The 24,499-nt window shown below is 47.8% G+C and overlaps 1 protein-coding gene across 7 annotated transcripts in view; it reads left to right on the forward strand.

Moving 5' to 3' along the window:
* Positions 1-24,499, forward strand: part of KCNU1 (potassium calcium-activated channel subfamily U member 1) — a 513,844-nt gene that overhangs the window by 195,008 nt on the left and 294,337 nt on the right. The window lies entirely within an intron of this gene.

Genomic DNA, 24,499 nt, shown 5'->3' on the forward strand with positions numbered 1-24,499 from the left:
GTTTCGGCTATCTTGTGGCCTTTGTCAAGGTAAGGTGGAGGTGTGACGGGGTATGTATTTAAACCCCCTTCTGACCAATGGAGAGCAATAATAGATTTACATACACAATACATAGTAAAACATTGCCTGTTGGCTTATTTCACATATAAAATAAACAAACACCATTATCACAATTTCAACATTAAAACCGATATGAAAAAAACTTGCATATTAGTTTTTATTAGTTTTATTCAATAATTAATTCTGACTTAATTGGTAAGTCCCGCCCACTTTTCTGAATTATAGTAGCTTTCATCTGCCTATCATATCTCCACTGTGGAATATGAGTGCGAGACTGGTAGTGCTCTAGGTGTACTCACTTTCGCCTTGCCTAGTGTTAACTCTGTAACAGTATGACTCACGGCTGTCTCTTGCCGCTGAGTCACTTCCGCCCTTGTTAGTGCGGAACAATAATTATAACAATAATTCTGGCATAGTGATGAGCGGATTCGGTTTTACTCGGTTTTACTCGGTTCTCAAAACCGAATCTTATTGGCTATCCAAAACACGTGACATCAATGAGCCAATAAGATTCGGTTTTGAGAACCGAGTAAAACCGAGTAAAACCGAATCCGCTCATTATTTTCTGGATAGGAGTTCCATCCTTTTAAAGTTAAGTGGATATCTAATAATGGGCAGTTGTCATTGGGTAAATAGCTGGGCGCCATCTTTAAAAAGGAAAAATATATAAAAACATTAAAATTCAATTTATAAGAACCACTTTAACTCAAAATCAGCATTAGGACCCATAGGTGTCGGAGTTTTATATTTATAAATAGTTTTCATTCGGTTTTGGCTAAAACTGTGAGGGAGTCCATCCCCCAATCTTGTTTCTGTCTCTCCTTCGTCCTAGAGGATGCTGGGGACTCAAAAAGGACCATGGGGTATAGACGGGATCCGCAGGAGACACTGGCACACTATAAGACTTTGAATGGGTGTGAACTGGCTCCTCCCTCTATGCCCCTCCTCCAGACCTCAGTTAGATTCTGTGCCCAGAGGAGACTGGACACACTCTAGGGGAGCTCTACTGAGTTTCTCTAAAAATACTTTTGTTAGGTTTATTATTTTCAGGGAGCACTGCTGGCAACAGGCTCCCTGCTTCGTGGGACTGAGGGGAGAGAAGCAGACCTACTTCTGTGAGTTGATAGGCTCTGCTTCTTAGGCTACTGGACACCATTAGCTCCAGAGGGTCTGATCACTTGGGTCGCCTAGCTGCTCGTTCCCGGAGCCGCGCCGCCGTCCCCCTCACAGAGCCAGAAGATAGAAGACAGGTGAGTAACTGAAGCAAAGAAGACGTCTGAAGGCGGCAAAAGACTTCAGTCTTCCTGAGGTACCGCGCAGCGGTCGCGCTGCGCGCCACTGCTCTTGCTCACACAGGCACTACATGGGTGCAGGGCGCAGGGGGGGCGCCCTGGGCAGCAATAAAAACCTCATTTATAGGGACTGGCAGCTATATACAGTGCATAGGCACTGTTAGGAGACCCCCGCCAGTATAATTAATAGCGGGACCGAATCGCGCCATGTAGGGGGCGGGGCTTCGTCCTTCAGCTCTGACCAGCGCCATTTTCTCTTCACAGCTTGCTGCAGAGACGCTGCTCCTGGCCCTTCACTGCTGTCAAGTAACAGGGTGCTAAAAACAAGGGGGGGGGGTACATAAAATTGGTGTTGGTTGTTTATATAAACAAGCGCTTATAGGTCTGGGGCATTGTGCTTTTTTCAGACCGGTGGGGCGCTGGGTGTGAGCTGGCAAACTCCTTCTCTGTCTCTCTGAAAGGCCTTACTGTGGGTCTGTCCCCTTTAGCCCAGTGTGTTTGGGGGTGTCGGTACGTGTGTGTCGACATGGCAGAAACTGAATGCTCTTCCCCGGAGGAGTTTAGTGTGAGAGCTGAACAGAATGAAGGAGTGACTCTGTCGGCACCGCCGACTACTGATTGGGTTGAGATGTGGAGTGTGTTGAATAACAGTGTAGTTTTGTTGCATAAGAGGTTAGACAAATCTGAGTCTCAGAACCAAGCATGGAGACAATCCATGGGAGACGTGGTACCACTCACTCAGGCCCCCTCGGGGTCCCAAAAACGTTCATTTACCCAGATAGCTGACACTGATACCGACATGGATTCCGATTCCAGTGTCGACTATAATGATGCAAAGTTACATCCTAAGGTGGCTAAGAGTATTCAATACATGATTGTGGCGATAAAGGACGTGTTACATATCAAAGAAGACCCCGCTGTCCCTGAGACAAGAGTCTGTATGTATAAGGGAAAGAAACAGGAGGTAACGTTTCCTCCCTCTCATGAACTGAATGCCCTTTTTGAAAAAGCCTGGGAAACGCCAGACAAGAGGTGGCACATTCCCAGGAGAATTGCTATGGCATACCCGTTTCCTTCTCAGGATAGGGTTGGGTGAGAGACAACACCCACGGTAGACAAACCTCTGGCGCGATTGTCCAAGAAAGTGGCGCTACCGTCTCCTGAAATGGCGACCCTTAAGGATCCTGCTGATCGTAGGCAGGAAGCTACCTTGAAATCTATTTATGTCACGACAGGTACACTGCTCAGGCCGGCGGTGGCTTCGGCGTGGGTGAGTAACGCGATTGAAAGGTGGGCAGATAACTTGTCATCGGAAATAGACACCCTGGATAGGGATAGCGTGCTTTTGACTCTGGGTCATATCAGGGACGCTGCAGTCTGAAGGAGACGGCAAGAGATATTGGCCTTTTGGGATTAAGGGCCAATGCCATGGCAGTCTCGGCTAGAAGGGCGTTGTGGACTCATCAATAGAATGGTGATGCTGATTCTAAGAAGGCTATGGAGGATCTGCCCTATAAGGATGGAGTTTTGTTTGGTGATGGCCTCGCGGACCTGGTTTCTACAGCTACCGCGGGTAAGTCCTCTTTTCTGCCTTTTGTTCCTACACAGCAAAAGAAAATGCCCCCATATCAGATGCAGTCCTTTCGGTCGCAGAAATTCCGGAAAGGACGTGGGTCATCCTTCCTTGCGGCAAGAGGTAAGAGAAGAGGAAAAAGATCGCCAGCTGTGGCAGGCTCCCAGGAGCAGAAGTCCTCCCCGGCTTCTGCCAAATCCACCGCATGACGCTGGGGCTCCCCTGACGGAGTCCGCACCGGTGGGAGCGCGTCTTCAGCTCTTCAGTCAGGTCTGGGTTCTCTCGGGCCTGGATCCTTGGGTGCTGGAAATTGTGACCCAAGGATACAATATGGAGTTTCAAGACGTGCCCCCACACCAATTTTTCAAATCGGCCTTGCCAGCTTCTCTTCCGGAAAGAGAGGTAGTGTGTACAGCAATACAAAAGCTGTGTCAACAGCGAGTCATTGTCGAGGTACACAATGGGGAGAAGGGTTTTATTCAAGCCTGTTTGTGGTCCCGAAGCCGGATGGCTCGGTCAGGCCGATTCTGAACTTAAAATCCCTCAATGTGTATTTGAAAAGTTTCAAATTCAAGATGGAATCTCTCCGAGCGGTAATCTCCAGTCTGGAGGGGGGGGGGGGGGGGGATTTTATGGTGTCAGTCGACATAAAGGATGCTTACCTACATGTCCCCATATATCCTCCTCATCAGGCATATCTGAGGTTCGCTGTTCAGGATTGTCACTACCAATTTCTGACGTTGCCGTTTGGTCTTTCCACGGCCCCGAGGATTTTCACCAAGGTGATGGCGGAAATGATGGTGCTCCAGCACAAGCAAGGGGTCACAATTATCCCGTTCTTGGACGATCTCCTGATAAAGGCGAGATCACAGGAGCTGTTACCAAAAAATTTTGCGCTCTCCCTGCAGGTGCTGCAACAGCATGGCTGGCTCCTAAATTTCCCAAAGTCGCAGTTGATTCAGACAACTTGGCTGTCGTTTCTGGGTATGATTCTGGACACTGAACTGCAGAGGATCTTTCTTCCGTTGGAAAAAGCTCAGGAAATCCAGAACATGGTCAAGGGACTTCTGAAACCGCCAAGAGTGTCGATTCATCACTGCACTCGAGTGCTGGGGAAAATGGTGGCGGCCTACGAGGCCATTCTGTTTGGCAGGTTCCATGCAAGAACGTTTCAGTGGGACCTGCTGGACAAGTGGTCAGGGTCCCATCTGCAGATGCACCGGAAGATAAGTCTGTTCCCCAGGGCCAGGGTTTCTCTCCTGTGGTGGCTCCAAAGTTCTCACCTTCTAGAGGGTCGCAGGTTTGGCATCCAAGATTGGATTCTGGTGACCACGGACGCGAGTCTCCGAGGTTGGGGAGCAGTCACGCAGGGACAAAATTTCCAGGGAAAATGGTCAAGCCAGGAAGCTCATCTGCACATAAATGTGCTGGAGTTAAGGGCCATCTACAACGGACTGCGGCAGGCGGAACAGCTTCTTCGCGGCCTACCTGTCCTGATTCAGTCGGACAACATCACAGCCGTGGCGCACATAAACCGCCACGGCGGAACAAAGAGCAGAGCGGCGATGGCGGAGGCCACCAAGATTCTTCGCTGGGCGGAAAAACATGCAAGCGCTCTGTCAGCGGTCTTCATTCCAGGAGTGGACAACTGGGAAGCAGACTTCCTCAGCAGACACGATCTCCATCCAGGAGAGTGGGGTCTTCATCAAGAGGTCTTTGCAGAAGTGACAAGTCATTGGGGACTTCCTCAAATAGACATGATGGCGTCTCGCCTCAACAAGAAGCTTCAGACATATTGTTCCATGTCAAGGGACCCTCAAGCAATAGCAGTGGACGCACTAGTGACGCGGTGGGTGTTTCGGTCGGTCTGTGTTCCCTCCACTTCCACTCATTCCAAAGGTGATGAGGATCATAAGAAGAACAAGGGTTCAGGCGATACTCGTTGTTCCAGATTGGCCACGGAGGGCCTGGTATCCGGATCTTCAGGATTTACTCACCGGAGATCCCTGGCCTCTAACTCTAAGAGAGGATCTGTTACAGCAAGGGCCGTGCGTGTTCCAGGACTTACCGCGGTTGCGTTTGACGGCATGGCGGTTGAACGCCAAATCCTAGCTAGGAAGGGTATTCCCTGGGAAGTCATCCCCACTCTACTTAAAGCTAGAAAGGAAGTAACGGCAAAGCATTATCACCGTATTTGGAGAAAATATGTGTCTTGGTGTGAATCCAAGCAGGCTACTACGGAAGAATTTCAGCTGGGGCGTTTTCTCCATTTTTTGCAAGCAGGCGTGGATGCGGGCCTGAAGTTAGGCTCCATTAAAGTGCAGGTTTCGGCCTTATCAATTTTCTTTCAAAGGGAATTAGCCTCACTTCCAGAAGTACAGACTTTCGTGAAAGGCGTACTACACATGCAACCTCCATTTGTGCCCCCAGTGGCACCGTGGGATCTTAACGTGGTGTTACAGTTCCTTACCTCGCATTGGTTTGAACCTTTACAAAAGGTTGAGTTGAAATTTCTCACTTGGAAAGTGGTCATGCTATTGGCCTTCACGTCCGCAAGGCGGGTGTCCGAATTGGCGGCTCTGTCTCACAAAAGCCCCTATCTGATTTTCCATGAGGATAGGGCGGAGTTGAGAACTCGTCAACAATTTCTGCCAAAGGTGGTTTTTTCGTTTCACATGAACCAACCTATTGTGGTGCCTGTGGCTACTGAGGCCTTGGCTGATTCAAAGTCTCTAGATGTGGTAAGGGCTTTGAAAATGTATGTAGCCAGAACGGCTCGGGTGAGGAAAACAGAGGCGCTGTTTGTCCTGTATGCGGCCAACAAGGTTGGCGCTCCTGCTTCTAAGCAGACTATTGCACGCTGGATCTGTAATACGATTCAGCAGGCTCATTCTACGGCTGGATTGCCGTTACCGAAATCGGTGAAGGCCCATTCCACTAGGAAGGTGGGCTCATCTTGGGCGGCTGCCCGAGGTGTCTCGGCATTACAACTTTGCCGAGCAGCTACTTGGTCGGGGTCAAATACTTTTGCAAAGTTCTACAAGTTTGATACCCTGGCTGATGAGGACCTCATGTTTGCTCAATCGGTGCTGCAGAGTCATCCGCACTCTCCCACCCGGTTTGGAGCTTTGGTATAAACCCCATGGTCCTTTTGGAGTCCCCAGCATCCTCTAGGACGAAGGAGAAAATAGGATTTCTCTTAGTACGTAGAGGATGCTGGGCGCCCGTCCCAGTGCGGACTCTATCTGCAGTAATTGTATATAGTTATTGCTTGCGTTACACGAAGGTTGTGTTGGTGAGGGTCAGACTGTTGCTGATCGGTTTTGGTTCACACTGTTAACTGGGTTTAGTTAAATGCCATGTTGTATGCTGTGGTGTGGTGTGAGCTGGTATGTATTAGTTTAACAAAATCCTTTTCCTCGAAATGTCCGTCTCCTCTGGGCACAGTTCCTATAACTGAGGTCTGGAGGAGGGGCATAGAGGGAGGAGCCAGTTCACACCCATTCAAAGTCTTATAGTGTGCCCGTGTCTCCTGTGGATCCCGTCTATGGTCCTTTTGGAGTCCCCAGCATACTCTACGGACTAAGAGAAAAGGATTTACTGGTAGGTATTAAAATCCTATTATTTGTTTGATGTCATAAAAGTTTTAAATACCTGTAGTAGAACAATTGTGATTATTTTTTTTTTTTAAAGTACATAGAGAGGGAGTGAGTTTCTAGTCCTTTTTTGATATTCCATAAATGCTCGCCTAAACAGATTTTCAATAGCCTAGTTGTGCGTCCGATATAAAATTTCCCACATGTGCACTCTATTGCATATACAGGTTGAGTATCCCATATCCAAATATTCCGAAATATGGAATATTCCGAAATACGGACTTTTTTGAGTGAGAGTAAGATAGTGAAACCTTTGTTTTTTGATGGCTCAATGTACACAAACTTTGTTTAATATACAAAGTTATTAATAATATTGTATTAAATGACCTTCAGGCTGTGTATATAAGTTGTATATGAAACATAAATGAAATGTGTGAATGTAGACACACTTTGTTTAATGCACAAAGTTATAAAAAATATTGGCTAAAATTACCTTCAAGCTGTGTGTTTAGGGTGTATATGTAACATAAATGCATTCTGTGCTTAGATTTAGGTCCCATCATCATAAGATCTCATTATGGTATGCAATTATTCCAAAATACGGAAAAATCCGATATCCAAAATACCTCTGGTCCCAAGCATTTTGGATAAGGGATACTCAACCTGTATTACATCTTTTGAGTTGCAAGTTATAAATTCAGTTTTCTCATACGTCCTAGAGGATGCTGGGGACTCTGTAAGGACCATGGGGTATAGACGGGATCCGCAGGAGCTTGGGCACACTAAAAAGACTTTGACTGGGTGTGAACTGGCTCCTCCCTCTATGCCCCTCCCCCAGACCTCAGTTAGACTTTGTGCCCAGGAGTGACTGGACACACACTAGGGGAGCTCTACTGAGTTTCTCTAAAAGGCTTTATGTTAGGTTTTTTATTTTCAGGGAGACCTGCTGGCTACAGGCTCCCTGCATCGTGGGAGTGAGGGGAGAGAAGTCAGACCTACTTCTTCTTAGTTAAGGGCCCTGCTTCTTAGGCTACTAAACACCATTAGCTCCAGAGGGTTCGATCACTTGATGCGCCTAGCTGCTTGTTCCCGGAGCCGCGCCGTCACCCCCCTCACAGAAGCCAGAAGAAAGAAGCCGGGTGAGTATTGGAAGAAAAGAAGACATCAGACGGCAGAAGACTTCAGTAACGGAGGTAACCACAGCGGTAGCGCTGCGCTCCATGCTCCCACACACCAACGGCACTCTCAGGGTGCAGGGCGCTGGGGGGGAGCGCCCTGGGCGGCATGTTACTGAGGGTCAAGATCGCTGGCAAGGGGACATACTAGGTGCCCGGGCACCGGGTATGATACCCCCGCCAGTGTACTGCAGCGGTCGCGCTGCGCACCATTGCTCCGACACACCAATGGCTTACGAGGGTGCAGGGCACAGGGGGGGCGCCCTGGGCAGCGATATTTATATATGCATATATACAGGGGGTTAACTGCTGTATATAGACCCCCCCCCAGCTCAATATATATATTTATTTTAGCGGGCTTAAGCGCGCCGGGAAGGGGCGGAGCTTAGCCCTCACAACGGAGTCTGCGCCATTTTTTTCCATGTCCCCGCCAAGGCTAGGTTTATAGTACAATGGAGGGGGGGCACAATGTTTTTAGTGCTATATGGTGAGAAATATAGTACTATGTTCAATAATGGGTGCATAATCCTTATTGTGGTGCATGATTCTCTGTGTTTTCCTGTCAGATTACCCACTATAGGTTTATTCGACATATGTCGACATGTGTGAGGGCTCTGTCACAAACTGCTGTGGGGATCACTGTCGGCATCGCCGACGCCTGTCGGTACTTGATTCAGAAGATTTAGTATCAGCAGGTTGGTGGTTGTGTGCTTGTAAAAGTAAACACGGTATGGGAGACACAGTCGTATGTGGGTGCACTGTCGGCATCAACTGTATTTACTGGGTGAAAATTAACATGCTGTAACTGAATTATACCTGTATATATGTTTATAGGTATAGGTGGGGGGAGTGTTTTGAAATTATATATGTATGCTTCCCTCAGTCCCCTCGGGGTTCCAAGAATGTTAATTTTGCCTGCTTACTATTCCCTGCTGTCGACGAGTACTAGGGTTTCTGTCGACCATAACGTTCCTGGTAGACCCACAACTGGGGCGTGTTAGTACATGATTATACACATTCAGAACACATTACTGTCACTAGGGACCTGGTGGGTCCGGACAATTCACTTATGTATATATGTTATATATATACATATATATATATATTATCACAACTGAGGGCCTGAGCTGACGGGAGGCAGCCTCAGTTGTAGGGGCTGAGATGTACCGGAACCTGGGAGGTTGTATCAGACCCCTGGACATGTAAGTAACATGAATAATAACTGCCCGAAGGCGTGACCACGACAACTTGGATAAAAGTCAATGATGTTTATTATGACAACTCCGCAACACAGCAGCAGTAAAAGAAAACGTAAAAGTCAGCAAAGAATAAATACAGTTCCTGGGTACTACAGGATGGCAGGAGCCACAGGGCACTGGTAGTGTGAGATAGTTCTTATGATCTTCTAGATGGAAAGTCCTTACCAGGCCCGACTGTAGCAATGGAGATAACCCAGGATTGTGCCAGCTGGTGTTCCAGGAAAAGCTGGGTTGCTGAAGATAAAACAGCTGCTGTGGATACTGGCTGGAACCAGACTGTTGTTAGCACGGAGTGGATACTGGCTGGAACCAGTTAAATAATAAATGAACTTGGGAGCGATGAAATATGAACTGAAATGTAGAACTTGAGAGCGGAGAAATAATAATACCGGTGGAGAGTGGTAAAGTGTAGAAAGGACACCGGCCCTTTAAGGAAGCTGTACTCTGCTGGAAGCTGAGCTGGAAGCAGATAATGTTGTAGCTGGAAACAGATGAATCCACAATGGATTGGAGAGTCAGGCTACACCGCAGGTGGAATGCTGGTGCGGGTCTCTATGGTGGAAGTCTTGAGACAGGAGCTGGAACCTGGAAGACAATCACAGGAGAGAGACAAACAGGAACTAGGTTTGACAACCAAAGCACTGACGCCTTCCTTGCTCAGGCACAGTGTATTTATACCTGCAGCAAGGAAGGGATTGGCTAGGCAATTATGCAGATTAACAATACTGACAACAGATTGGAGGAAATGATCAGCTGACAGAATCCAAGATGGCTGCGCCCATGCAGACACTTGGAGGGAAGTTTGGTTTGTAATCCATGTGATAATGAAAGCAGTAATGGCGGCGCCGGCCACTGGAGACAGGAGACGCCAAGCTGACAAGTGCACATCCAACCACGCGGACACAGCGGAGGCCGCGGCTGACGTAATCGCCACTCTGACACTCTGCATGCAGAAGTTCAGGGACGGCGGCGGAGGCCGCGGGAGACGCCATGCCAGGTGTAATATGGCGTTTACTGTGACAGCGTCCCAGAGTGACAGGAGAGGATACAGGAATGTACACATCAGGATAACAGATGGGATCCGGTCCTGGAGCGCTGAGCCAGCCTTAGGAGGCATCTGATGGGTAAGAAATGGCGTCCAGATACCCGGATCGTGACAGCACCCCCCCCTTTAGGAGTGGCCCCAGGACACTTCTTTGGCTTTTGAGGAAACTTGGAATGGAATCTCCGGACCAAGGCAGGAGCATGGACATCAGAAGCATTGGTCCATGAACGTTCCTCAGGACCATAACCCTTCCAGTCAATAAGATATTGTAGTTGACCGTAACGGTGACGTGAGTCCAGGATCTTGGCCACTTCATACTCAACGCCTCGTTGAGTTTGGACTTTCGGAGTTGGAGGAAGTGAGGAATGAAACCGATTCAAGATCAGCGGTTTCAACAGGGAAACATGGAATGTCCTGGGTATTTTTAAGAAGGGAGGCAACTGGAGTCTGTAAGCAACAGGATTGATGACTTGTTCAATCTTAAAAGGACCGATATAGCGAGGTGCAAACTTCATACTGGGAACTCTTAACCTCAAATTCTTCGTGGATAACCATACCCGATCACCCACCTTGAGAGCAGGAACTGCTCGACGCTTCTTATCCGCAAACTTCTTGTACCTGAACGATGCCTTGAGCAGAGCTGATCGTACGCTCTTCCAGATATTGGCAAACTGATGCAAGGTGATATCCACTGCGGGAACAGAAGTTGCTGGAAGCGGTTGGAACTCAGGGACTTTAGGGTGGAATCCAAAGTTAGTGAAGAATGGTGTTGAAGCAGATGAAGAATGATACTGGTTGTTATGACAGAACTCGGCCCAGGGAAGTAATTGAACCCAGTCATCTTGAGAGGAGGACACATAGATGCGGAGGAAGGCCTCCAAGTCCTGATTCACCCTCTCGGTTTGACCATTGGTCTGAGGATGGTAAGCCGTGGAAAACTTTAGCTTGACTTGGAGGACTTGACATAAACTTCGCCAGAATTTGGCTGTGAATTGAACTCCTCGATCTGAGATAATTTCTTCAGGAAGACCGTGGAGTCGGAAGATCTCTTGTATGAATACTTGAGCCAACTTGGAAGCTGACGGAAGACCGGTGAGAGGAATGAAGTGTGCCATCTTGGTGAACCGGTCAACTACCACCCAGATGGTATTGAACTTGTTGCACATGGGTAAGTCTGTAATGAAATCCATCGACAAGTGGGTCCATGGTCGACGGGGAACGGATAGTGGAACCAGTTGCCCCGCAGGCGACTGGCGGGATACTTTATGTTGGGCACACTTTGGGCAAGATGCAATAAACTCCAAGACGTCCTTTTTCAGAGTTGGCCACCAATAGGACCTAGAGATAAACTCCAGGGTTTTTTGGATACCTGTATGTCCGGCAAAACGGGAAGCATGGGCCCAATGCATGAGCTTCTTCCTTAGCATCGGCTTCACAAAACTTTTCCCTGATGGGGGCGTAGAGTCCATCCCTACCGTGGAGAATGCCAACGGATTTATAATAGGATGCTTGTCTGAAGACTCTGACTCATTTTCTTGCTCCCATGAGCGGGAAAGGGCATCGGCCTTGCGATTCTGAGAGCCCGGACAGAACTGGAGTTTAAAGTCGAACCTGGAAAAGAAAAGTGCCCATCTGGCCTGACGAGGGTTGAGACATTGTGCGCCCTTCAGGTATAAAAGGTTCTTGTGGTCTGTAAGTATGGTGATTGAATGAGAAGCTCCCTCCAACAGATACCTCCACTCTTCTAGAGCGAGCTTGATGGCTAGCAACTCCTGGTCGCCAATGGCATAGTTGCGCTCAGCTGGGGAGAACTTCCGGGAGAAGAAACTGCAAGGGTGTAAATGGCCATCTTTAGCCCTCTGAGATAACACCGCTCCTACTCCAACGGAGGAGGCATCCACCTCTAAGATGAAAGGAGAGTCGATGTCAGGCTGTTTCAGAACAGGCGCAGAGATGAACCTTTGTTTTAAAAGATGAAATGCTTGCATGGCTTCTTCAGACCACTTGGACGGGTTAGCACCCTTCTTAGTGAAAGCAGTAATAGGCGCCACAATGGTGGAAAAGTCTCGTATAAACTTTCGGTAATAGTTGGCGAACCCTAAGAACCTCTGGACCCCTTTGAGGGTTAAGGGTACCGGCCAATTTTGGATTGCTTGTAGTTTCTCAGGATCCATCTCTAGTCCGGAACCGGACACAATGTACCCTAGAAACGGAATGGACTTGACTTCAAAGACGCATTTTTCTAGTTTGCAATAGAGATGATTGACACGGAGACGGGACAGAACCTCTTTAACCCAAAAACGATGTTCCTCTAAATCGTTGGCAAAAATGAGGATATCGTCTAGATAGACCACGACATGACGGTATAGAATGTCTCTGAAGATCTCATTGACAAAATGCTGGAAGACAGCTGGAGCATTGCTCAATCCGAAGGGCATGACGAGGTACTCATAATGTCCGTCACGGGTGTTAAAGGCGGTCTTCCACTCGTCACCCTCACGGATCCGGATGAGATTGTATGCACCTCGCAAGTCCAGCTTTGTAAAGATGGTAGCTCCGCTAACTCTGTCAAAGAGCTCAGTAATCAGGGGTAAAGGATAACGGTTCTTGATGGTAATGTCGTTCAAACCTCTGTAGTCGATGCACGGCCGCAGACCACCATCTTTCTTTTTTACAAAAAAGAAGCCTGCGCCGGCTGGAGAGGAAGAAGGTCGAATGAACCCCTTTGCTAGGTTCTCTTTAATATATTCCTCCATAGAATGCGTCTCAGGCAGAGACAACGGATAAGTTCGGCCTCGAGGTGGAACCTTCCCTGGAACGAGATCAATCGGACAGTCCCATTCTCTATGAGGAGGAAGGATATCAGCAGAAGCTTTACTGAACACATCCGTGAAATCTTGATATGGAGGAGGTGGAACATCAGACGACCTGGGGGAGGAAGAACAGACAGGCAATACTTTAAACAAACATGTCTCAGCACAGGAGGAACCCCATGCCAGGATTTGTGTAGTCGTCCAATCAATTGTAGGATTGTGAAGACGGAGCCATGGAAGGCCCAGGACCACAGGATGTGTGGCTCTTGGAATCACTAAAAAAGAAATAAGTTCGGAATGAAGAACTCCCACTCTCAGACGAACTGGTAGAGTCCTTAAAGAAATAACTGCATCAAAAATTTTGCTGCCATCCACGGCAGTTAAAGAAATGGACGAAGGAAGTCTCTCGGTGGGTAGGGACCACCGTTTAACATAGGCTTCGGTAATAAAGTTCCCAGCTGCTCCGGAATCAAGGAGGGCAATGACGTTCCGATAACGTTGAGCAACTTGAAGCGAGACTGGGAGATTACAATCTTGAGGAGATGGAGAGGAGATCATTACTCCTAGCCGGCCCTCTCCTTGGCGAGCTAGGATTTGGAGTTTCCCGGACGTTTGGGACAGGCATTAATGGTGTGAGACGGAGCTGCACAATAGAGACAGAGAAACACGGAGAGACGTCTTCGGCGCTCAGCAGGAGTTAAACGGGAATGGCCAAGTTGCATGGGCTCATCTTTAGATGGTGACAGTTGACGAGTAGGAGGAGCAGAAGATTTTGGAGCAGATGATCTTCCACGCTCAGTTGCTCTCTCTCTGAAACGTAAATCAACTTTCGTGCAGAGTGAGATTAGCTCATCTAACTTAGAAGGTAAGTCTCTAGTAGCTAACTCATCTTTAATACGCTCAGATAAGCCATGCCAGAATGCAGCATACAGGGCCTCGTCGTTCCATGCCAGTTCGGATGCCAGGATCTGGAACTGTATCAGATATTGTCCTACAGTACGTGACCCCTGGCGTAAACGGAGAATCTCGGATGAAGCTGAGGTTACCCGGCCTGGCTCGTCGAAGATGCGCCTGAATGTTGACACGAAGGCAGTGTAGGAAGATAGCAGGGTGTCGGACCTCTCCCATAACGGTGATGCCCAATCAAGGGCTGAGCCACTGAGAAGAGAAATAATGTAGGCAATTTTTGTACGGTCACTGGGAAAATTGCCAGGTTGTAGCTCAAACTGAATCTCACACTGGTTGAGAAATCCCCTGCAGAATCTTGGAGATCCGTCAAATTTTGCTGGCGTTGGAAGATGAAGACGTGGAGCAGAAATGGGTAAGGTGGGTGGGGTTATACCTGGAGTCACTGTGGTTGACGCACCAGACGCGCCTGATCCACGGAGAGTTGTCTGAATCCCATCCAGCCGAGTAGAGAGATCCTGGAGACAGCGGATGATGTGGCCCTGTGCAGCCTCCTGATGTTCTAGTCGGGCTGCCAGTTCTTGCATCGGCCTGGCCGCTTGATCCTGGTCTCCGGCTGGATTCATTAGGTCAGTGCTTACTATCACAACTGAGGGCCTGAGCTGACGGGAGGCAGCCTCAGTTGTAGGGGCTGAGATGTACCGGAACCTGGGAGGTTGTATCAGACCCCTGGACATGTAAGTAACATGAATAATAACTGCCCGAAGGCGTGACCACGACAACTTGGATAAAAGTCAATGATGTTTATTATGACAACTCCGCAACACAGCAGCAGTAAAAGAAAACGTAAAAGTCAGCAAAGAATAAATACAGTTCCTGGGTACTACAGGATGGCAGGAGCCACAGGGCACTGGTAGTGTGAGATAGTTCTTATGATCTTCTAGATGGAAAGTCCTTACCAGGCCCGACTGTAGCAATGGAGATAACCCAGGATTGTGCCAGCTGGTGTTCCAGGAAAAGCTGGGTTGCTGAAGATAAAACAGCTGCTGTGGATACTGGCTGGAACCAGACTGTTGTTAGCACGGAGTGGATACTGGCTGGAACCAGTTAAATAATAAATGAACTTGGGAGCGATGAAATATGAACTGAAATGTAGAACTTGAGAGCGGAGAAATAATAATACCGGTGGAGAGTGGTAAAGTGTAGAAAGGACACCGGCCCTTTAAGGAAGCTGTACTCTGCTGGAAGCTGAGCTGGAAGCAGATAATGTTGTAGCTGGAAACAGATGAATCCACAATGGATTGGAGAGTCAGGCTACACCGCAGGTGGAATGCTGGTGCGGGTCTCTATGGTGGAAGTCTTGAGACAGGAGCTGGAACCTGGAAGACAATCACAGGAGAGAGACAAACCGGAACTAGGTTTGACAACCAAAGCACTGACGCCTTCCTTGCTCAGGCACAGTGTATTTATACCTGCAGCAAGGAAGGGATTGGCTAGGCAATTATGCAGATTAACAATACTGACAACAGATTGGAGGAAATGATCAGCTGACAGAATCCAAGATGGCTGCGCCCATGCAGACACTTGGAGGGAAGTTTGGTTTGTAATCCATGTGATAATGAAAACAGTAATGGCGGCGCCGGCCACTGGAGACAGGAGACGCCAGGCTGACAAGTGCACATCCAACCACGCGGACACAGCGGAGGCCGCGGCTGACGTAATCGCCACTCTGACACTCTGCATGCAGAAGTTCAGGGACGGCGGCGGAGGCCGCGGGAGACGCCATGCCAGGTGTAATATGGCGTTTACTGTGACAGCGTCCCAGAGTGACAGGAGAGGATACAGGAATGTACACATCAGGATAACAGATGGGATCCGGTCCTGGAGCGCTGAGCCAGCCTTAGGAGGCATCTGATGGGTAAGAAATGGCGTCCAGATACCCGGATCGTGACATATATATATATATATATATATATTTATATATATTGTGTATTACATTATGTATTACATAATGTATATTCATGAATGCTGAAGTAATAGTATGCTTTTTCATGTGCTAGTCGCTCTGTTGATTAAGCTCTACGTCGGCAGTGACGAGTTGGTCTTCAATCCTCTCAAGGAGTACGAAGGTTTATTCTCTTCCCGACGCGGAGAGAATACTGTGGAAGTCAACTCCTGGTCGACACGGGGCCATGTCACAAAGGATCGTATACAGGAAGCTAAGTGATATTTTATTTCTATGCTTTGAGCTTGTTTACATTACATGCACATGCGGAAGTGTTTATATTCGGAAAGGCATCCGATAGAATTAACCTAAAGTGTGTAAGGTTTGTTCCTCCTGTTGGTTCTTCTTTATACCATTGCGGCCGCTGCTGTGCGTATACAGGAGGTGTGGCCGGGGAAATGCTGAGGCTGACTCCGAGAGATACTGGAGTTTTTCCCTGGGACGGTGTACCACTGTTTTGGGATACCTCAGTTCAGTCAATCCCGGGGGATACTGCTGGTGATTCAAACTTCGTGAGTTAGTCTCCTTCACAAGGGTTGGTGACGCATTCTTTGGTGGGATGTAGTCGTTTTAACCAGTTCGATACCGTTCTATTTCCTTTTCTGTGCTGACAGTGGAAGGTGAAAAAGGTAAGGGTTCTGCAGCCTTGTTCGGTTCGCAGAAGGGGATGTCGTTGTCTGTTTCTACCACATACATCACATGTTGCGGAGTGTACCTGGCTGGAGGCCACCCTGGTGGGACCTCGTCTACTACTTTTCAGTCAGTCCGAGAATAGACTAGGACCTGTGAGTTAATTATAGAATCCTAAGGGGGACTTTCTGGTGTTACAGATGTTTCCCCTCACTGATTTTTCTAATAGATCTTGCCGTTCCCCTATGGAAGGGGAGGTGGTACGCAACGCCATACCAGAGGTGCGTAAGGTTCAGGGCATTGTCCTGCTGTCCCTGGTAAAAAAAAAAAAAAAAAAGAAAGACAAAGATTTCTCCTTACGACGTTGGACTACAGGATGGAATCTCTCAGACCAGGGAGCTCTAGCACGTCAAGATAGTAAGGGGTTTCAAGGCATTTTTCTCCGCATTCAGGTTACCTGGATGGATATCCAGGAATATCTTTGCCATTTCACCGGAGTGATGGCAGCAGGATGGTATTCTTTCCATAGTAAGAGACATCGTTATTCTGTAGGGGGGCACTCTCCTGATTAAGGCGAGGTCAAGTCACAAGTGGTGCAAATCGTTGTTTTCTCTCTGACTGTTCTTCGACACAGGGGAAGCCTGTTATTCCCAACGACGCAGACGTCGGAGGTGGGTATCAGAGTAGATACGGAACGGTTGAAGTTCTGTGTGTTCCTGTGGAAAGAGGTCTGAGGATCCGGAGTCGGATCAGATTTGTAGTGACAATCCATCAATATGTTCCGATGATGTAGAAGATGGGTGCGGCCTAAGAGGCCTTTTTCGGTGAGCTGGTCAAATGCCAGAGTGGTTTTCACGGGGCCAGTTAGGAAGGTGGCCCGGATCTCCCTTGCACATGCGCCGGAATATAATCCTAATAGCCAGGATATCGCTCCTGTGGTGTCTGCTCTGTTCTCACCTCCTAGAGGGACGAAGGTTCGGAATCCAGGATGAGATCCTGGTGTCCATGCATGCAGATTTCCGAGACTGGGGAATAGTCCTTGCAAGGGAAGTATTTCCAGAGGAAAAGGTCAAGCTGGGAAGCTTGTCTGCAATAAGCTTTCTTGAGTTAAGAGCTATTTTCAGTGAACATATGCTTCATGATCTGCCCGTGTTAATTCTGTCGGACGATTTGACAGCAGTCGTGTAGGTAAACCGCTAGGGCGGAACAAGGAGCAAAGCGGCAATGGCTGAAGCCGAAAAAGGTTTTCCGCTGGGTGAAAAGACTGGTAAATGCTATATTAGCAGTCTTCGTTCTGGATGTGAACGATGGAGAAATAGATTCCTCTGCAGACGCGTTCTCCATCCGGGAGAAATACAGTCGTCATCGAGAAGTTTTCACTGAAGTGACAAGTCTTTGAGGAGTGCCTCAGGTCGACATGCTGGCGTCTCATCTCAACGAGAGATCTCAAGGATATTGTTCCGGGTCAGGGGACACTCAGGCGATCCTCATTGTTCCGGTCTGACCAAGGAGGGCTTGGTATCCGATTCTTCAAGGTTTACTCATAGAAGACCCATGGACTCTTCCTCTATGTGAGGAACTGTTACAACAAGATCCGGGCGTGTATCAAGACTTACCGCGGCTGCGTTTGACGGCGTGGCGGTTGAACGCCATATCCTAATCAGAAAGGCTATTCCCAGTGAAGTCATTTCCACACTTCTTCAGGCTAGAAAAGAAGTAACGGCAGAGCCTTACCGCCGTGTTTGGAGACAATATGTGTCTTGGTGTGAATCCAAGAAGCCTACTACGGAAGACTTTTGGATGGGTCATTCTTCTCCATTCTTTGTAAGCAGGTGTGGGTGCAGGCCTAAACTTAGGCTCCATTTAAGTGAGGTTTTTGGCCTTATACACTTTCTTTCAAGAAAGTATTGGCAACCTTTCCGGAAGTTCGGACCTTTGTGAAAGGAGTACCGCGCATCCATCCTCCATTTGTGCCCCTGTTGGCACTGTGGGACCTTGACGTGGTGTTGCGTTTTCTTGTGTCACACTGTTTGGAACCTTTGTGTAAGGTTGTGTTAAACATTCTCTCTTGGAAAGTGGTCATGCTATTGGCTTTGACGTCCACAAGGCGGGTGTCCGATGTAACTGTTTTGTCTCACAGGAGCCCTGTTTGATCTTCCATGTGGATAGAGAGGATTCGAGAACTCTGTTACTAGTTCTGCCGAATGTGGTTTCTGGGTTTCGCAGAAATCAGCCTATTTTGATGCTGGTGGTTTCTTAAGCTGATTCAAGGTCGCTCGATGTAGTCAGAGCTTTGAATATTATGTCGCCAATTTGGCTCAGACTGCGGAAACAGAGGTTCTGTTTGTCCGGTATGCTCCCAGCGTGATTGGGGCGCCTGACTCTCTGCAGTCGGTTACACGCTAGAGCTGTGATCCGATTCGGCGTACTTGTTCTACAGCTGGATTGCCGTTACCGAATTTGGTGGTGACCCATTCTACTAGGTAGGTGGGTTTTTCTTGGGCGGATGCCCGAGGAGTCTCGGCGATTCAACTTTGCCGAGCGGCTACTTGGTCGGGTTCAAACACTTTGCTAAGCTCTACAAGTTTGGTACCCTGGCTGAGGGGGACCTCATGTTGCTCAGTCGGTGCTGCAGAGTCGTTCGCACTCTCCCGCCCGGTCTGGAGCTTTGGTATAAACCCCATGGTCCTTACGGAGTCCCCAGCATCCTCTAGGACGTATGAGAAAATAGGATTTTAATACCTACCGGTAAATCCTTTTCTCTTAGTTCGTAGAGGATGCTGGGCGCCCGTCCCAGTGCGTACTGTGTCTGCAGTAATTGGTTATGGTTACACTCGGGTAGTGTTTCTTTCTGTCAGCTTGTTGCTGACATTGTTCATGCCATGGCATGCGGTGTTTTCTTATTGGTTGTGTTAACACACAGGTTGTGTTACATATTCCCTCAGCATGTGGCTGTATATTTTTCATACCGTGGGCTGGTATTCTTTTGAATGCCACGTTTTGCGGTATGTTCGTGGTGTGAGCTGGTATGACACTCACTGTGTTTAAATTGTAAATTCTTTCCTCGAAATGTCCGTCTCTCCTGGGCACAGTTTCTAAAACTGAGGTCTGGGGGAGGGGCATAGAGGGAGGAGCCAGTTCACACCCAGTCTTTTTAGTGTGCCCAAGCTCCTGCGGATCCCGTCTATACCCCATGGTCCTTACGGAATCCCCAGCATCCTCTACGGACTAAGAGAAAAGGATTTACCGGTAGGTATTAAAATCCTATTATTTCACACTCTCGACCATTAATTGTTATTGATTCAGTTTTTTGGGTGACATTGTTCTTTACCCCTCTGCATCATATACAGTTATTGCACCTGTAGAAACCTTTTGACTTTATATATGGATTTTTTATTAGTGGATAAATTACTTTTCACTAATTGTTTTTTTAAGTTGATGTTGTGAGTTAAAGTTTGCTACAAAGGCCAATTGGAATTTTTTATAATTTCCTTTCGGGAAAAATATGGAACGCTTCACGAACGCTATCAATGAGCACCCCCAAATCTTTTTCAACTACCGTTTCCCCTACATTTTTCCCATTTAGTTTATAGGTTGCATGATTATTTTTAGTCCCAAAGTGCATAACTTTACATTTTTCTATATTGAACCTCATTCTATAATAATCTGCCCAAATTTATAATTTAAATAGGTCGTTCTGTAGAGACTCAACATCCTTGCCTGAATTAATTATTCTACACAGTATTTAGTATCGTCTGAAAAAATTAACACTGTGCTTTCCAGACCTTCTCCTACAGTAGGTCATTAATAAATATGTTAAACAGTAGTGGCCCGAGTACGGACCCTTGCGGAATTCCACTGAGTACTAGGGCCCAGTTTGAAAACATCCCGTTAATCACCACTCACTGTTCCCTGTTATCCAGCCAAATTACTTACCCAAGTACAAATAGTGTTTCCTAAACCAAGCTCTCTTAATTTAAAGATCAGTCTCAAGTGTGGCACTGTGTCGAAGGCTTTTGCAAAATCTAAATAGACCATATCCACTGCCTTTCCATGATCATTATTTTCGCTCACTTTCTTATAGAAGCTAATTACAGTAAGTTAGTTTGACATGACCTGTCCCTCCCAAAACCATGCTGGTTCCTATTAATAACCTTGGAGGTTTCCAAGTGTTCCTGAATGCTATCCCTTATTATACCTTCCAGTAATTTCCCCACACTTATACCCCTTTCAGACATGCTCTAAATTCCCGGGTTTTTACACATGAACGCGCATCAACCCGGGAATTTGGTATGTCTGAAAGGCACCGATCCGGAAATGTGATCCGGGTCGCTAACCCTGCAATTGACCTGGATTTTTCCCGGGTTTTTCTTCCCGGGTTGGCTTCCCGGGTTAAGTCTGAAAGGCGCAACCCGGGAATTTGCTCTCTGGCTGCATGAGAAAAAGGTTTTCATTGGTCAGAAAGGGCCGCCTGATGCCTGGTGATGACCTCATCAGCGGCAGACGGAGGGGAACAGACGCCACAGCAGCATGGGAGGAAACAGAGAGCTTTGCTGTGAAGTGTGGCAGTGCCAGAGTGCAGAAGGTACACAGAGCTGTGCATGTATGTGTGCCAGTGCCAGAGTAACACAGAGCTGTGCAGAGAAGTCTGCAGAAGTGTGCAGAGAAGCAGTGTCGGACTGGGGCATGTAGGGCCCACCGGGGAAATGCAGTCGTAGGGGGCCCATATTAGGGGTGTGGCCAGTCTGCAGAGGGGGTGTGGCCTGCCACCTAATTGGTTTGACTAACCATTAGTGAGTGCAACTTTTTGGGCTCCTTCATAAATATATATAGTAATTCACCTGCTGCATGAATGATAATGTACCAGATTAATAACAGATTAATAACAGCAATGCACTGTAGAAAATACACTATAGTCCAGAATAACGTAACATATGTATGATGTATAATTTAAGTGCACAGTCTGGAACCTGATCCTTACAGCAGGAGGAGGGCCCCCAGGCAGTGGGGCCCACCGGTGGTTTCCCCTGTACCCCTGTGGGCCAGTCCAAGCCTGCAGAGAAGTGTGCCAGAGGGTGCCAGTGAAGAGACTGCTATTTTGTTCATAATGGCTCACTGGAAGGAGGAGGAGGTCCAGGAGCTACTACATGTGAGGAGTGAGGAGGAAATTAAATCACAAATAACAGGGACTGTTTAGGATGCCATGATCTATGCAACATTGCAAAGATCCTGTCCTGCAGAGGTATTGTGAAGACACAACAGCAAGTTCTTAACAAACTAAAGTCCCTTAAGAAACAATATACCAAGGTCCATGACCACAATCGAAATCGCAGTGGTATGGGAAGGATGGAGTGGTTCTTATATGAACTGTGCAGCAACGTGTTTGGCCATACAGCACGTAGCAATCCCGTTGCCCTATCCTCATCTAGTGATGCTGGCACACTGTCTGCTATAAGCCGCTCATAACTTTATTGTGATTACATAAACCTTTTCTTTAAGCTAGCTTATCACTAAATAAAACCACACCACACACTGAAATAAAGACACGGACACAGTAGCTGGAGTTAAAGGTCAGACGATGTTTATTAATCGCTGACCAACTCTTTAAACTAATAATTGAGGCCGAATTAGAATTGAATTGAATAATAAGAATTTACTTACCGATAATTCTATTTCTCGGAGTCCGTAGTGGATGCTGGGGTTCCTGAAAGGACCATGGGGAATAGCGGCTCCGCAGGAGACAGGGCACAAAAAGTAAAGCTTTAGGATCAGGTGGTGTGCACTGGCTCCTCCCCCTATGACCCTCCTCCAAGCCTCAGTTAGATACTGTGCCCGGACGAGCGTACACAATAAGGAAGGATTTATGAATCCCGGGTAAGACTCATACCAGCCACACCAATCACACTGTACAACCTGTGATCTGAACCCAGTTAACAGTATGATAACAGCGGAGCCTCTGAAAAGATGGCTCACAACAATAATAACCCGATTTTTGTAACTATGTACAAGTAATGCAGATAATCCGCACTTGGGATGGGCGCCCAGCATCCACTACGGACTCCGAGAAATAGAATTATCGGTAAGTAAATTCTTATTTTCTCTATCGTCCTAGTGGATGCTGGGGTTCCTGAAAGGACCATGGGGATTATACCAAAGCTCCCAAACGGGCGGGAGAGTGCGGATGACTCTGCAGCACCGAATGAGAGAACTCCAGGTCCTCCTTAGCCAGGGTATCAAATTTGTAGGATTTTACAAACGTGTTTGCCCCTGACTAAATAGCCGCTCGGCAAAGTTGTAAAGCCGAGACCCCTCGGGCAGCCGCCCAAGATGAGCCCACCTTCCTTGTGGAATGGGCATTTACATATTTTGGCTGTGGCAGGCCTGCCACAGAATGTGCAAGCTGAATTGTATTACACATCCAACTAGCAAAAGTCTGCTTAAAAGCAAGAGCACCCAGTTTGTTGGGTGCATACAGGATAACAGCAAGTCAGTTTTCCTGACTCCAGCCGTCCTGGAACCTATATTTTCAGGGCCCTGACCACATCTAGCAACTTGGAGTCCTCCAAGTCCCTAGTAGGCGCAAGACACCACAATAAGCTGGTTCAGGTGAAACACTGACACCACCTTAGGGAGAGAACTGGGGACGAGTCCGCAGCTCTGCCCTGTCCGAATGGACAAACAGATATGGGCTTTTTTGAGAAAAAAAACCCACCAATTTGACACTCGCCTGGTCCAGGCCAGGTCCAAGAGCATGTTCACTTTTCATGTGAGATGCTTCAAATCCACAGATTTGACTGGTTTTAAACCAATGTGTTTTGAGGAATCCCAGAACTACGTTGAGATCCCACAGTGCCACTGGAGGCACAAAAGGGGGTTGTATATGCAATACTCCCTTGACAAACTTCTGGACTTCAGGAACTGAAGCCAATTCTTTCTGGAAGAAAAATCGACAGGGCCGAAATTTGAACCTTAATGGACCCCAATTTGAGGCCCATAGACACTCCTGTTTGCAAGAAATGCAGGAATCGACCGAGTTGAAATTTCTTCGTGGGGCCTTCCTGGCCTCACACCACGCAACATATTTTCGCCACATGTGGTGATAATGTTGTGCTGTCACCTCCTTTCTGGCTTTGACCAGGGTAGGAATGACCTCTTCCTGAATGCCTTTTCCCTTAGGATCCGGCGTTCCACCGCCATGCCGTCAAACGCAGCTGCGGTAAGTCTTGGAACAGACATGGTACTTGCTGAAACAAGTCCCTTCTTAGCGGCAGAGGCCATAAGTCCTCTGTGAGCATCTCTTGAAGTTCCGGGTACCAAGTCCTTCTTGGCCAATCCGGAGCCATGAGTATAGTTCTTACTCCTCTACGTCTTATAATTCTCAGTACCTTAGGTATGAAAAGCAGAGGATGGAACACATACACCGACTGGTACACCCACGGTGTTACCAGAACGTCCACAGCTATTGCCTGAGGGTCTCTTAACCTGGCGCAATACCTGTCCCGTTTTTTGTTCAGACGGGACGCCATCATGTCCACCTTTGGTAATTCCCAACGGTTTACAATTATGTGGAAAACTTCCCCATGAAGTTCCCACTCTGCCGGGTGGAGGTCGTGCCTACTGAGGAAGTCTGCTTCCCAGTTTCCATTCCCGGAATGAAACACTGCTGACAGTGCTATCACATGATTTTCCGCCCAGCGAAAAGTCCTTGCAGTTTTTGCCACTGCCCTCCTGCTTCTTGTGCCGCCCTGTCTATTTACGTGGGCGACTGCCGTGATGTTTTATCCCACTGGATCAATACCGGCTGACCTTGAAGCAGAGGTCTTGCTAAGCTTAGAGCATTATAAATTTACCCTTAGCTATATTTATGTGGAGAAAAATCTCCAGACTTGATCACACTCCCTGGAAAATTTTTTCTTGTGTGACTGCTCCCCAGCCTCTCGGGCTGGCCTCCGTGGTCACCAACATCCAAAACTGAATGCCGAATCTGCGGCCCTCTAGAAGATGAGCACTCTGTAACCACCACAGGAGAGACACCCTTGTCCTTGGATATAGGGTTATCCGCTGATGCATCTGAAGATGCGATCCGGACCATTTGTCCAGCAGATCCCACTGAAAAGTTCTTGCATGAAATCTGCCGACTGGAAT

This window comes from Pseudophryne corroboree, chromosome 6 (genome assembly GCF_028390025.1).
Source record: "Pseudophryne corroboree isolate aPseCor3 chromosome 6, aPseCor3.hap2, whole genome shotgun sequence".
Classification (NCBI taxonomy): Eukaryota; Metazoa; Chordata; class Amphibia; order Anura; family Myobatrachidae; genus Pseudophryne; species Pseudophryne corroboree.